The sequence below is a fragment of the Triticum aestivum genome, chromosome 2B, assembly GCF_018294505.1.
Source record: "Triticum aestivum cultivar Chinese Spring chromosome 2B, IWGSC CS RefSeq v2.1, whole genome shotgun sequence".
Taxonomy (NCBI): domain Eukaryota; kingdom Viridiplantae; phylum Streptophyta; class Magnoliopsida; order Poales; family Poaceae; genus Triticum; species Triticum aestivum.
Window position 1 is genome coordinate 356,963,067 of NC_057798.1, and position 12,768 is coordinate 356,975,834.

General features: G+C 43.5%; 1 pseudogene; it reads left to right on the top strand.

The window, feature by feature from the left end:
* Positions 1–1,040: 1,040 nt before the first annotated feature.
* Positions 1,041–3,003, top strand: LOC123039211 (uncharacterized; annotated as a pseudogene).
* The last annotated feature ends 9,765 nt before the right edge of the window (positions 3,004–12,768 follow it).

Sequence of the window (12,768 nt, forward strand, 5' to 3'; positions counted from 1 at the left end):
TTCAGATTCCCCGGGTCCATGGGTCCACGGCCGCTTAGCTTAGATAGCCTTGTTAGAGACATGAATGCGGGGTTCGGTTTCCAGTTGATTTGTATTCACCAGGACCTCCCCTTATTGGATTTTCTCCACTTTTCTAGTTGCTATGGAAAGAATTTTAAGCAAATGAGTTTAAGGGGTGGTTTTTTGTTTACTTTTTTTAGCCTACGTCGTCACTCTTGCAGAACCTCACAGTCATTAGTCTGAAGTTTCATGATGAATATTGGTTTCACATTTTATTGCCTACGTGAGGAAATATCAATTTGGAACTCGAATTTGTATTTGAGTTATGATTAGAAGTGAGGCAGATTCGCATTGTTGAAGAAAGCGAACAAAAAGGATGCTGCTATGGCTTGCTTGTGACTCTTTCTTCTATTGGCTAGTCTTAGGCATGATAGTTTCAATTTCTTTTGGAAAGCAAGTGCGGCTCATTCATAAGTGTTTGTAATAGCATGGAGTAAGTTGTCGATAGCCGGCATTAGGTAAAAGGAAAAGCTTCTCAAAAGCATCCAGAAATATCATAGAATGGTGATCGAGATCACCTTCACGGAAATCATCCTTTGCAAATAGGGGGAAGGGAACCAATCAAGTCACCAATAAGTTCCCGAAACTTTCTTTAGTATTAAGGTTCTTCTCTTACAGCGTTTAGTATTCAGTTCTTCTCTTCCAGCCCCCCGGCCCCTCTTTGATAAGGAAAGTTTTCATTTCTAAAATAAAAAATGACAAATATGGTTCGATGGCTCTTCTCCACTAGCAGGTTTACTGCTTTCTATTTGCACTTCTGTATTAAGTTTCCTTATATATACGATTTTTTACTATTTTCTACTTGTCTACTTTTATTTATTTTGCATTTTATTTCTATTATTCTTCTCCCAGTTTTAAATATTTTCTGAGTGTCCTTCCTTATTACTCTTCCTCCAGAGATTCTGGATTCCCAAGCTCTATCTCATTTAGCAAGGCTAAAATTCTACCTAAGCCTTTACGAGCAGGATCTTGGATGGGTTATGTTCATTCAGAACGAGCCTGATCACAATACCCCTCTGGAGGACATACCTGGATGGCTTAAGCTCTTCCTAATGGAAGAAAAGCTGTCTAGTATGCGACAAGATGTCATTCAGGAATTTGTGGCGCTTTATCAAAGAATAAGGCCTTATCTACCAATCGAGCCCTACTTGGTCAATGAAGCGCTTCGTTCCTATCTGGATCATATTCACACAACTGATTCTTTCACTCTTCTCCAAGCATCTTATCAAGATCTGCGGGAGAATGACGAAGGATCTGTTTTCTTTATAAATGTTGTTTCCCACAACCGAGATCTCCTTGAGGCGAAAAGCTCCACAAGAAGGTGCCTGGAAGTGGAACAGAGGATCCAATGGGAAGAAATCCCCAAGAGAAAGGCAAGTCTGGAAAGAGCTAAGCGTGAGCATGCTCTTGACTTGTTTAAGTCGGAGGATCTTAGAAGGGAATTAGAAAAAGAAAGAGGAGGGTAGCTCAGTAATTATGATTCTTTTCTCTTCCAGCCCCCGGGCGGGCCCCTCTTTCTTTTCTCATCCAGCACCCCGGCCCCTCTTTGATAAGGAAAGTTTTCATTTCTAAAATAAAAAATGACAAATATGGTTCGATGGCTCTTCTCTACTAACCACAAGGATATTGGGACTCTCTATTTCATCTTCGGTGCCATTGCAGGAATGATGGGCACATGCTTCTCCTTACTGATTCGTATGGAATTAGCCAGACCCGACGATCAAGTTCTTGGTGGGAATCATCAACTTTATAATGTTTCAATAACGTCTCATGCTTTTTTAATGATCTTTTTTATGGTTATGCCGGCGATGATAGGTGGATTTGGTAATTGGTTTGTTCCGATTCTGATAGGTGCACCTGACATGGCATTTCCACAATTAAATAATATATCGTTCTAGTTGTTGCCACCAATTCTCTTGCTCTTATTAAGCTCAGCCTTAGTAGAAGTGGGCAGCGGCACTGGCTGGACAGTCTATCCGCCCTTAAGTGGTATTACCAGCCATTTTGGAGGAGCAGTGTATGTAGCAATTTTTAGTCTTCATCTATCAGGTACTTCATCAATTTTTGGTTCTATCAATTTTATAACCATCTTCAACATGCGTGGACCTGGAATGACTATGCATAGATTACCACTTTTTGTGTGGTCTGTTCTAGTGTCAACATTCATACTTTTATTATCACTTCCGGTACTGGCGGGGGCAATTACAATGCTATTAACCAATCGAAACTTTAATACAACCTTTTTTGATCCTGCAGGAGGGGCAGACCCAATATTATACCAGCATCTCTTTTGGTTCTTCGGTCATCCAGAGGTGTATATTCTCATTCTGCCTAGATTTGGTATTATTAGTCATATCGTATCGACCTTTTCAAGAAAACCGGTCTTCGGGTATTTAGGCATGGTTTATGCCATGATAAGTATAGGCGTTCTTGGATTTCTAGTTTGGGATCATCATATGTTTACTCTGGGCTTAGACGTTGATACACGTGCCTACTTCACCGCAACTACCATGATCATAGCTATGCCCATAGGAATCAAAATCTTTAGTTGGATATCTACCATGTGGGGAGGTTCGATACAATACAAAACACCCATGTTATTTGCTGTAGGGTTCATCTTTTTGTTCACCATCGGCGGGCTCACTTGAATAGTTCTAGCAAACTCAGGGCTAGACATTGCTCTACATGATACTTATTATGTGGTTGCACATTTCCATTATGTACTTCCTATGGGAGCCGTTTTTGCTTTATTTGTTGGATTTTACTATTGGGTGGGGAAAATCTTTGGTCAGACATATCCTAAAACTTTAGGCCAAATCCATTTTTGGATCACTTTTTTCGGCGTTAATCTGACCTTCTTTCCCATGCATTTCTTAGGGATTTCGGGTATGCCACGTCGCATGCCAGATTATACAAATGCTTACGCCGCATGGAATGCTCTGAGCAGTTTTGGTTCTTATATATCAGTAGTTGCGATTCATCGTTTCTTCGTAGTTGTCGCAATCACTTCAAGTAGTGGCAAGAACCAAAAATGTGTGGAAAGTCCTTGGGCTGTTGAACAGAATCCGACCACACTAGAATGGTTGGTTCAAAGCCCTCCGGCCTTTCATACTTTTGGAGAACTTCCTGCGGTAAAAGAGACAAAAAGTTAAAAAAAACCTCTCCTAACTATGAAGGAAGTTTCATAGAGATAGGTGTGGGGAAATAAGTTCTTAATTTGAAGAGTTAGTTGGCTGGCCTACCGGCCCGCAGATTAGTTTGGCTTTTATCGCCATGTGAACTGCGTAACCAAAGCGATTGCTTCGGTGGAGATAGGTGGGTCCTGGTCCAACCTAAGTCAGTTCGAACCTGACGAGTCGTTCGTTTGTGTGGAGAATCTTTCTCCTTACTCGGGATTTCTTTATCTTCGAGGCAAGGCATATTCATATGTCGAAGAAGGGGGAAGTGTCTCCATTTATGCTCATAGAACCTGGAAAAAAGAATATATTGTTGTTTAAGGACCAAGGATGTGATGTGAGAAGCGTAGGTGGAGTAGCAGGAGTATGCGACAAGCAGTTCAATGTTTGATGTGGGTCTCTAACGAGATGAATTAGAACACTTGGAATCCTCGCGGATATAGCTGCCACGAGGGCTCTTTCCCACTTAATAGATTCATTCCTTTGTTAGAGCGGTTGAGGGTACCTGTCGTTCAGAGATGCTATCGGAGTAGGATAGTTAGCCAAGTTATCCTGCCTAGTTTAGATAAAGCACCCCGATCATACCAGATGCAACCCAATCATTGTATACATAACATAGTGGAATTTGAGTAAATTCTCTCTGCCTTTCCCATTTCCAATTCAATAACAACTAGGCATAGAAGGAAATCTTTCCTGGTAGAAGGTTCTCAGTAATCAGAAGTGGGAATAAGCCCTTCTAGTCTTTTTCGCCTAAGAAGGTTTTGGAGGAGGAACATATGGGAACGGCAGTCCTGCATCGAGTTTATTAGTTGCTTACCGCTGCACATTTTATCAAGATCAACCTATGGGAATAGCCGTCCCTTGCTTACCAGAGAAAGAAAAATGGAATGACACGGTCTGGTTTACAAGTAAGAAAGAAATAGGATAAGGGTAAATGTGACGTTTTAGCTCTTCGTTACGCTCTTGGTTTACAGGCTTTGTTAACCGGACCAGAAAAGGGGGCATTTTCTAGGTAGGTTTCCCTATTAAGTTAGCACTGGATCAAGATTGGAGACCCACCACAAGTAGAGAACAAAAATCCAAAGAGTGGTGACCAACCATCTGCAAAAGGAGTAACAGAGCAAAGCGGAGAAGAGAAGGGGGAAGAAAAAAGGTTCCTAACTCATTCGATAGCTTAATCTATTGGTCAGGAATCCCATCTTTACTTTATTTAGATGCCTAGACTTTTCGGGGCATTGGGTAGATTTCACAGTCCTTTAAGTGAATACGCCTTCTCTTTATGTATAGAGCTGTCAAAGAATGGATCAGCTCCCAGCAAAAAAGTCCAAGGTCTGAATACCAAGAGCGGTCAAACACAGTGATCGGTCCCGGTCAATGGGTAGAAAAGCCCGCCCTATAATCTGAAGTAGTCTTCGACTAGGTATATTAAATGGATAAAAAGAAAGAAGGGGATGAGAGGAGATAGATGCATTTCACTATGTGTATATGATATTGGAAAGAATGGAATCGAGTAAGCTTAGGCCAACCGGTAAGTCATCTTTGTGTAACTTTCCATATGCCTACTTCTAAGCTAAAGTAAGGAAATGGGATGAGATAAGCAAGAATGAGCTGAACGAAGACGTAAGGTTTCTTTAGATGTACTCTTTGTGCTTTTCAAGTTGCATCTTGCGAAATCAACTAAGTTTGAAAAGGCCATGCCCAGGTTTCCGGGGGTTTAGATAAGATATGTCAGCTGTTGGAGGATCAACATTATCCGGGGGATCCATATATTATGAGGGTGTACATAGAGGGGGTCTAGAGATAGTATATTCTGTAGTGAGCCTATTCATTAAATGGACTTTTCCCTTACCTTTCATCAGCTCCCCTTTCCCTCGCTGGTGCAGTGCCATCTGGATACCTCATAAATAAATCAAGTAGGCCGGCTAGTAAGCGATCCCGAGGGGCTATCTTCTCTCCCATGCTGGTGCCTTGCTTAACTCAAGTATAAAGTGGAAATGAAAGCAAAAATCCGGGGTGATAAAATTCCATTTGAATCTTGAGATCCAAGAAGAAGGATAGCTTCATGAGTGTGTTCTGACTACTAGCTTAGCTGGAAAGCTTTTTCTTGTATCTGGCAGTGGGTGTAACATCCATCATACTCAAATAGAAGAAGGTTTGCTTATCTAGCTCCAAGGCAGTTATAATCATTTGCAGACCTAAAGTTTGCACCTACTGAGGAGGAGAAAGGGTCGACGACCCATAGTAAACCTCCAAGATAAGACCTTTCAGTCGATCAGACAGCCGAGGCCTTTAATAAGGTCCGGTTGTGCCAATGAGTTCTTCTAGTTATGAATCGCCGTAGGGAGGTAGCATTACATTTGTATTAGCAAAATAGAGCTCCTCATAGAAAAGAATGTCAAAGAAAGTGTTAGAGTACTTTCTTTCTGTTCAGTCCAGGAACTTATTCTTTTCCGATCGACCTATCAACAATAGCGATCATACCCCATAGAGCGAGTTAGGAGCTACTCACAAAGAAGGCCAAAACCAGATGAGTTGGCCGAAGCAGATAACAGAGAATAGGTTCCTTCACCGAAGTCTACTTTATTTTAGAATTCAAATTCAATTGATGCCGCACAGGTTGACCATTTAAAATAGGTGCAAATGGGAGACTGGTGAAGATGATCACACTTTGGAAGAGAGACAGTCGCGTACCTGCCCCGAGAGGGGGCTTTTGTTTGAAACAATCACTGAACTCAACCGCTTAGACTAGAGATGGCACTTGAAAACTCGTACAGAAATCTATCAACTTGACTTAGAGGAAGAAGTGGCAGGGGGTAGGTCGGCTGTTTTAAGTCCGGATGGTTCCTCTTGTTGGCATGGCGTTGGTATGCCTCGCTATCCTTAAATTATGGACAAGGGAGATAGAACTTTTGCTTTTCGATACCCCGAGCCGATACATGAAAAAAGAGGGATAATAGTAGTAGCAAGGGTGTTGTATTGGGTCAGTCAAAACTTACTACTTCCACATTGGTAAACGGCTCCGCCGTAGATCTATCATACAAATTTCGATTCTGGAAAAGCGAACCCCTGATAAAGAACCTATTCGCATAAAATATCGTAGTGCTCACGCTCCTAAGTAGATCCAATCGAGGGCAGTTGCTAGTAATAATGACTTGTCGTGATCCATTGGTTTATATAGAATCCATGTCCTAGGTCTATCAAAAAACATTCTTTTCACTAAGCGTATATAATAAAATAGAGTGATAGGGTCCACCCCGAAACCAAGGGGGTACTAACTAACAACTGAGTCCTCTCCGAACCGCAGGAGATATTTTCCCATCATACAGCTCACCAACTTCACTTGCCTCTAACGGGGGCTCGCTCCGGGTAGGTTGGGATCACTTACTATACATGACCCTATGAAGGGGTTAGGAGCATTTTCAAGATGATTCTTTCTTTGTCGAGACGAAAAAGGAACCCATCTTTTCGATTGAAAAATGTGAGTCTGTTTTGCCCACTTTATCCATCCCCCTCTATCAAAATTATCAAAAAGGCATTTCAAATGCTTCTTATTCCCGTGTTTGATCTTATCCATCTCTACCCCGCTTCCATGTGGGAAGCGACCCCTGTAGAGAATGAAGAGGAGCCAAGGATCTTACTCTCAAGAGTGCTTCGATAGGCTCCACTCTCTCCCCTGAATAAGTCAGCCTTCGTTAGCCTGGGCTGAGATGGGGATAAAGAGTCGACGATTGAAGCCCCCAATGTTCTGCCAGACACTGGACAGGGGTAATCTCTATAAATGTGTAGAGCCAAGTGTAGTGTGGTGTAGTAGGAGGCACTTCTAGGCCCCTTCCCGGCTACTGGATAACTCCAGTGCTTCGGGTAATACGGACCCTCTGCCATCCATTGCAGCAGGGCCATTTCATGAGCGGGGGGCTAAGCGCAGTTCTTTGAATCAAAGGTTTCATGAAATCGAAATCGATTCTTTTTTAGATATCTAGATAGATGGATGGATCTATCTTTCTATTTAGATATCTTTTGCAATCAGCCCCAAATCCTTGATTTGGCCAGGAAACAAAGCGCTGCTTTGGGCCCAGGAAGCGAAGGGAATGAGCTCGGCTGCTTAGCCCCCCCCCACACACACACTTCTTTATTTCTCCGTTCCCCTTCTGCATGTGCTTCGCGCACCATTGGCGCTTTGCTCTCCTCTTATTTCTTCATTGGAGGGTTCGAATGGACTTTGCCGTTCTTTCCCCATGAAAATGGAAAGGGATGTATCACATCAAGATGTCGATTCATTTTCCGCCCCAAATGAGATTGGGAATTAGTCACCTCTGTCCCTTCATCTTTTTAAAAGGAATCGAGGCCCGGCCCGGCTCGCGTCGTTCCAACAACCGATGGGGAGCACCTTAGTACACAATCGCGTGCAGTACCTGGGAGTCCTATTACACCTAAGGCCAACTTCCATTCACCAAACCCAGGTTCATCTCATGTAGAGATTGTGGACTCGTACAAGGATATGGAGTCAACGGTTGATGTATCAGACTCGACTCTGTCTTTCGCAGCATGCATTCCCATCTGTGTTGCAACTGATTCGGTAAGCTACGTGTTCGGTGCACGGAAAACTTCCTTTGGTCCCCCAACCTTACTCATGGCAACCTTCCGGCCGCCCAACGACCTATAACGCTAGTCACTACTCCCACTGGGGCTAGGAAGTAAGCCCACAACCCAACGCGGCGAAGAACAAATATAATTTGCTACAAAAGCCGGCTAACGGGGGTATTCCTGCGTATGAGAACTTTGTAATGGAGAAGGTCATAGCCGAAATAGGATTCGTTTTGGCCAGAGCGCCCAAATCCGCTATATATTTGACACGGGTTTCCCGTAATGCTGGAACTATGGCGAATGCATCTATCATCATTGATGCATAAATAAATATACCAATTAGTAGTGATTGAATTCCTTCTATTCCACATGAGAAACCAGTACGAATATAGCCTACATGTCCAATCGAACTATGAGCTAGAGGTCTTTTGACTTTCGTTTGGGCCATGGCGGCCAGTGCTCCTAAGATCATAGAAGCAATGCTGACCGGGGTGGGTGAACCCTCGTAGATAACAGGTGCCCACATATATAGAGTCAAAAGAGAGATTGAGTCCGAGGGAGAGGGGGTTTTCTTGGGGCTTGAGAGATTGAATAGATAGGGCCCCACAAGTTGTTAATTCGCCGCTGGGGAATTCACACAAAAGGGAAGGACTTATTCTCAACGAAAAAAGTGCTCTCTGAACTGAACGTGAAGTTGTTTTCCATCAGATGGCTGTTCACGTAACTCCACTCCCAGCTTGGATAATATATCCATTTGGTCCGCTGTCGGCCAATCCACATGCTGCCTAGCAGAGACGTGGTTATCTGAAGTGGATTCTCCCTTTTGTAGTAGATACCGCACCTGCTGCTCAGTGGGCGGGCGCAGTAGCTACATGGACCCCTTTATTTGTGTTGTTGCCAGCGCTTTCCCGGGCCGAGCCGGAATTCTTTATTAGAACATCGTTAGGCAAAGCCCGAAGGAAGGCTGTTATCCTCTCGGCCTTCTTCCTTTTCGATGAAAAACAAATCGACATATCAATCTCCGAAAGCGTTTTCCTTACCCTGCTAATATCCCCCCCTTCGTCGAGCCTTTCCTTTAGTGGTAAGGGATATGCACCTTATCTAAATGTCAGCATGCATTTCATAATTCTCCTTTTCTGGCCCCGGGTGAACATAGGCTCAATAATGATTGGAGGGGTCCTACCTACGCCATGCGTTCAATAGAAAAAGCAAGCCTCTGGGAAGCTGCAGGGATTACAAAAGAAGGGTGCTTTCTTGTGTTGCACTGAAAGAGGACAAAGGAGAAGACATTCTTCGACTTTCTTTCTTCCTCTCGCGCCCTCCTAAGCCCGCCCCGCATTAGAGGGGAAGATTAGCAAAGAGGAAAACGACAGAAGGAGGGGGAGCCGCATCTTATTCTCTTCGCAAGAACTTTAGGGTCGGAGAAGCATTCGGAAGGGGCGAGGCCTTTATTCGTTGGCAGAAGTAGAAGCGATCCAATCCATTCGGGGCTACGGGGAACCCAAAAACGAACTCTGTTTACTTTTTTCATAGATAGATGATATATATAGGAATAATATATACGTCCCTTTACTTTAGATGTCTATGTATCTATTTTGGAATCATGTCCCGATTCTCTTTTTTTCTATTTCGCACTGCTCTTTCTCTCTAAATTGCATCAAAGAAAATAGAGAGAGAGAGAGAGAGAGCAGATGGATCCTATCCCCTATAATGAACACTCATCCCTATCTATTCATAGAAAAGAAAGATCTTCATCACGGACTTTTTCTTTGTTCTTTTTTTAGATTGGAGGAATTCCTCATATCCAAGGCAGCTCCCCACAAACACCCCACCCATATGACTATGCCCCGTTTTGAATCGACAGCAGATTGGGATTCATAGCTACTTTCATTCTAAAGACGAATGTTAGTCAATAGGCAGGCTTCTTTTAGTAGCAGACATATTCATTTTCACCGGGCTCCGCACACTTTTGGAACTCCTGGAGGGCAAGCAATTTTATAGTGACGTCTTTCTTAGGGTAGGGCGACGAATACTTCCAATTCCGGAAAGGTCATTGGGTCACCATTGGAAGCTAAAGCGAAAGTTGTAGAAGGCCAGGAGAAAAAGCGAAAGCTTGCTCGAAACGTCCTATACCCTAACCCTCGGAAGCGAAGACACAAAGCGTCAGTTTTTTCAAAAGGAAGGAGTTTTTTCTGACTGAATCCATCCATAAAGCCGTCAAGGAAACGAAGTTCGTTCCCTTTCATCAAGTGGGTAAGGTAGGCAAATCACTTAAGCTTTGCCTTAGACTAATGGAACAAAGCTAAGAAGTAGGCTGAATGGAAAAAGGAAAGGGACAAGGGCGGTCGTCGCTTAGAGCGAAGGCTGCTGGTTCGGTATGGTACTAAAGGTCCTCGGACTTCCAAGCGGTTTTTCTTTTGGGCTACTGTGAACCCTTGGGTCTCTCCAATACAGCCTCCTATGGTTTTCGTTACCGAGATATCTTTTCTTTTTTCCCAGGGATTTTTTGGGTAATCAGCTCCCATGCTGCAAACAGTCAAATCTGAACCTTGTAGCTCTTCTTTCCTCATGGGCAGGAAGCACACCAGCAGCTTGCGTTGCGTGATTCCACTGTGTTTTTTGCACTTGACTGGGTGGACATTTGACCGAAAGATAACTTCGATTCGCCCAGCAAGCAGGCGGGCGGCGTGCTTATCTTATGTGACAACACTACAGAGCGAGTAGCTCTTCTAGTCGGGCAGCTGTGTGACAACTTGTGGGGACCCCGGCTCATAAGTCATGATCACTGAATGCACGTGTAAAGTGATCATAGAGATCAATGCTCACTGAACACACAGAAGCTGAATAACAAGAGTCTTACATCCATACATACCGTCTTACACAAATTATGACCATTATGGTCAAGTCATACATAGATAAAGCCACAAGGGCTAATACCGAATAAAATTAAGCAGCGGAAATCTTCGTCGATAAGTAGAACCCATGCCATCTGCCTTAACCCTACAGGCATTCTGACTGGGAAACGTCCTAGTTCGCATGTTTGTCTCCAAAGAACTCTTCTTCGAACTCCTATTCTTCCATGACTGGCCAATTAAATAACCAATGGCAAGCTAATGACTACTTTGAATGTACTCGCAAGCAACCTATTATTTGGTTCAAAGTAACAATGCAATTGTACAACAAGTAAGCAACCTAGCTTAAAGCTAGTTGAGATGTCCTATCAACTTGTGAGTTATGCATCAATGAACATGGGTAACCTTGAGAACAGGTTACATATATCAACATAAATAGAATTTGAATCAATGCCATGCCATTCAACATGTCAAGTCACCACCTTGACACTAAAAGTTCCTTTCCACACACACATGCACCGAGATTGTAAAATTTTGGACATATTTTAAGTAGCACCTCCCAACTGTCCATGACTGTGGACACGGCTATTCGAATAGTTTGACATTCTGCAGAGGTTGCGCACTTTACCCACAAGATTCGGGAAGCTTTCGTGACATCCACGATCCCGCAGTACCTCAAGTACTCGGGGGAAGCACCCGATCATTACCTTTCCCTAGACGACACTAACATAGGGTCCACTCGTTGATACAAGGCCCTCGTGTATAAGAAAAAGATCACGGGACTCTGCCCTTTTCACATTATCACACATACACGAAGGGACCAATGGTGTGTCCGGTGCCCTGTGAAAACAGTCATGGCCGCCTATCCAAGCACGCCCCGTCCCGAGAGTGACCTCAAGTCACCCCCGTCACTAGTAATGTGGGCACCATGCTAGTATCAGCCTAAGTTATCAATAATTCCCCATCCCATAAAGGGGTCGAGTGGTTGCACATGTTTGGTTGGGACGGTAATCACACATAAGTCTAATCCATCATTTTACACACACACACACACACACACACACACACACACACACACACACACACACCCCAAAAGCTCTCTCTGGTACACCACTTCTTCCTCAAGTGGTGACCTTAGTTCAACATCTCCCAAGGGCATTAGGGGCACCAGATGGGGTTTTCGAAAGAATGTAACCATGAAGAGTTCATGCTACACATGCATCATTATGCATCAACTAGTCTCTTGAAAATGCAATCTTGAACAAGGTAAGGTCATGAGTAGGGGTATGCATCATGGGGTGGTTCACAACAGGTTTTACCACCGTCATATTTCATCATCATGCAATAGGAAAAAGGGTACCGGTGAACAAGAGGGGTGTCATGGTCAAAGGGCTGCTTGCCTTGATTCGCTTGGTCTTCAAGTTCTTCAAATACTTCTCCTTCTTCTTCTTCAGCAACTTCGTCTAATACGGGATCTAATCGTCGCAAGAAAATAACGAGAAAATAAGGCAATAGTAAAACAGAAAAACCAAAGTGCTCAGAAAAATGTCAACTTATTTTTGATAAATACTAGGGGGAAATCTAAGAAGGGGAAAATTACTAGTTATGGATTTGGAGTTGTAGAATAGGATAAATGGATTTTCAGAGGGGAATATAAATGCTCAAATTTGAATTTAAATTTGAACAGTGCAGAAAAGTTTGATGTATATTTATGAAAGTTACACCATTAAATAGGTGGGATTTTTAGAAGAATTTAGGAGTTGGAAACATTTAATTTAGATAAATATTTAAATCTATGGAATTTTTGGAAACTTCACAGAAAAAGAAAAAGAAAAGTGGCACTGTGCCACTAGGACGGAAAGGCCACGGTGCAGCAGAACTAAAGGGAATTCAGCCCGTGCGAGGCCGCCACGTCGAAGGCGTAAAGGCGAGGTACGCCTTCAGCCGAGGGGCGAACTGGTGCGCGCGCGCGTGCATTTTAAACCTGACGGGTGGGGCTCACCTGTAAGAGTGTGAGGCTGACCAACAGGCCCCACGGCAATCGTTGTGAACCTTGGGCCAGAGAGGGTAGCGAGCTCACTGGCGCCGTTGTTGTT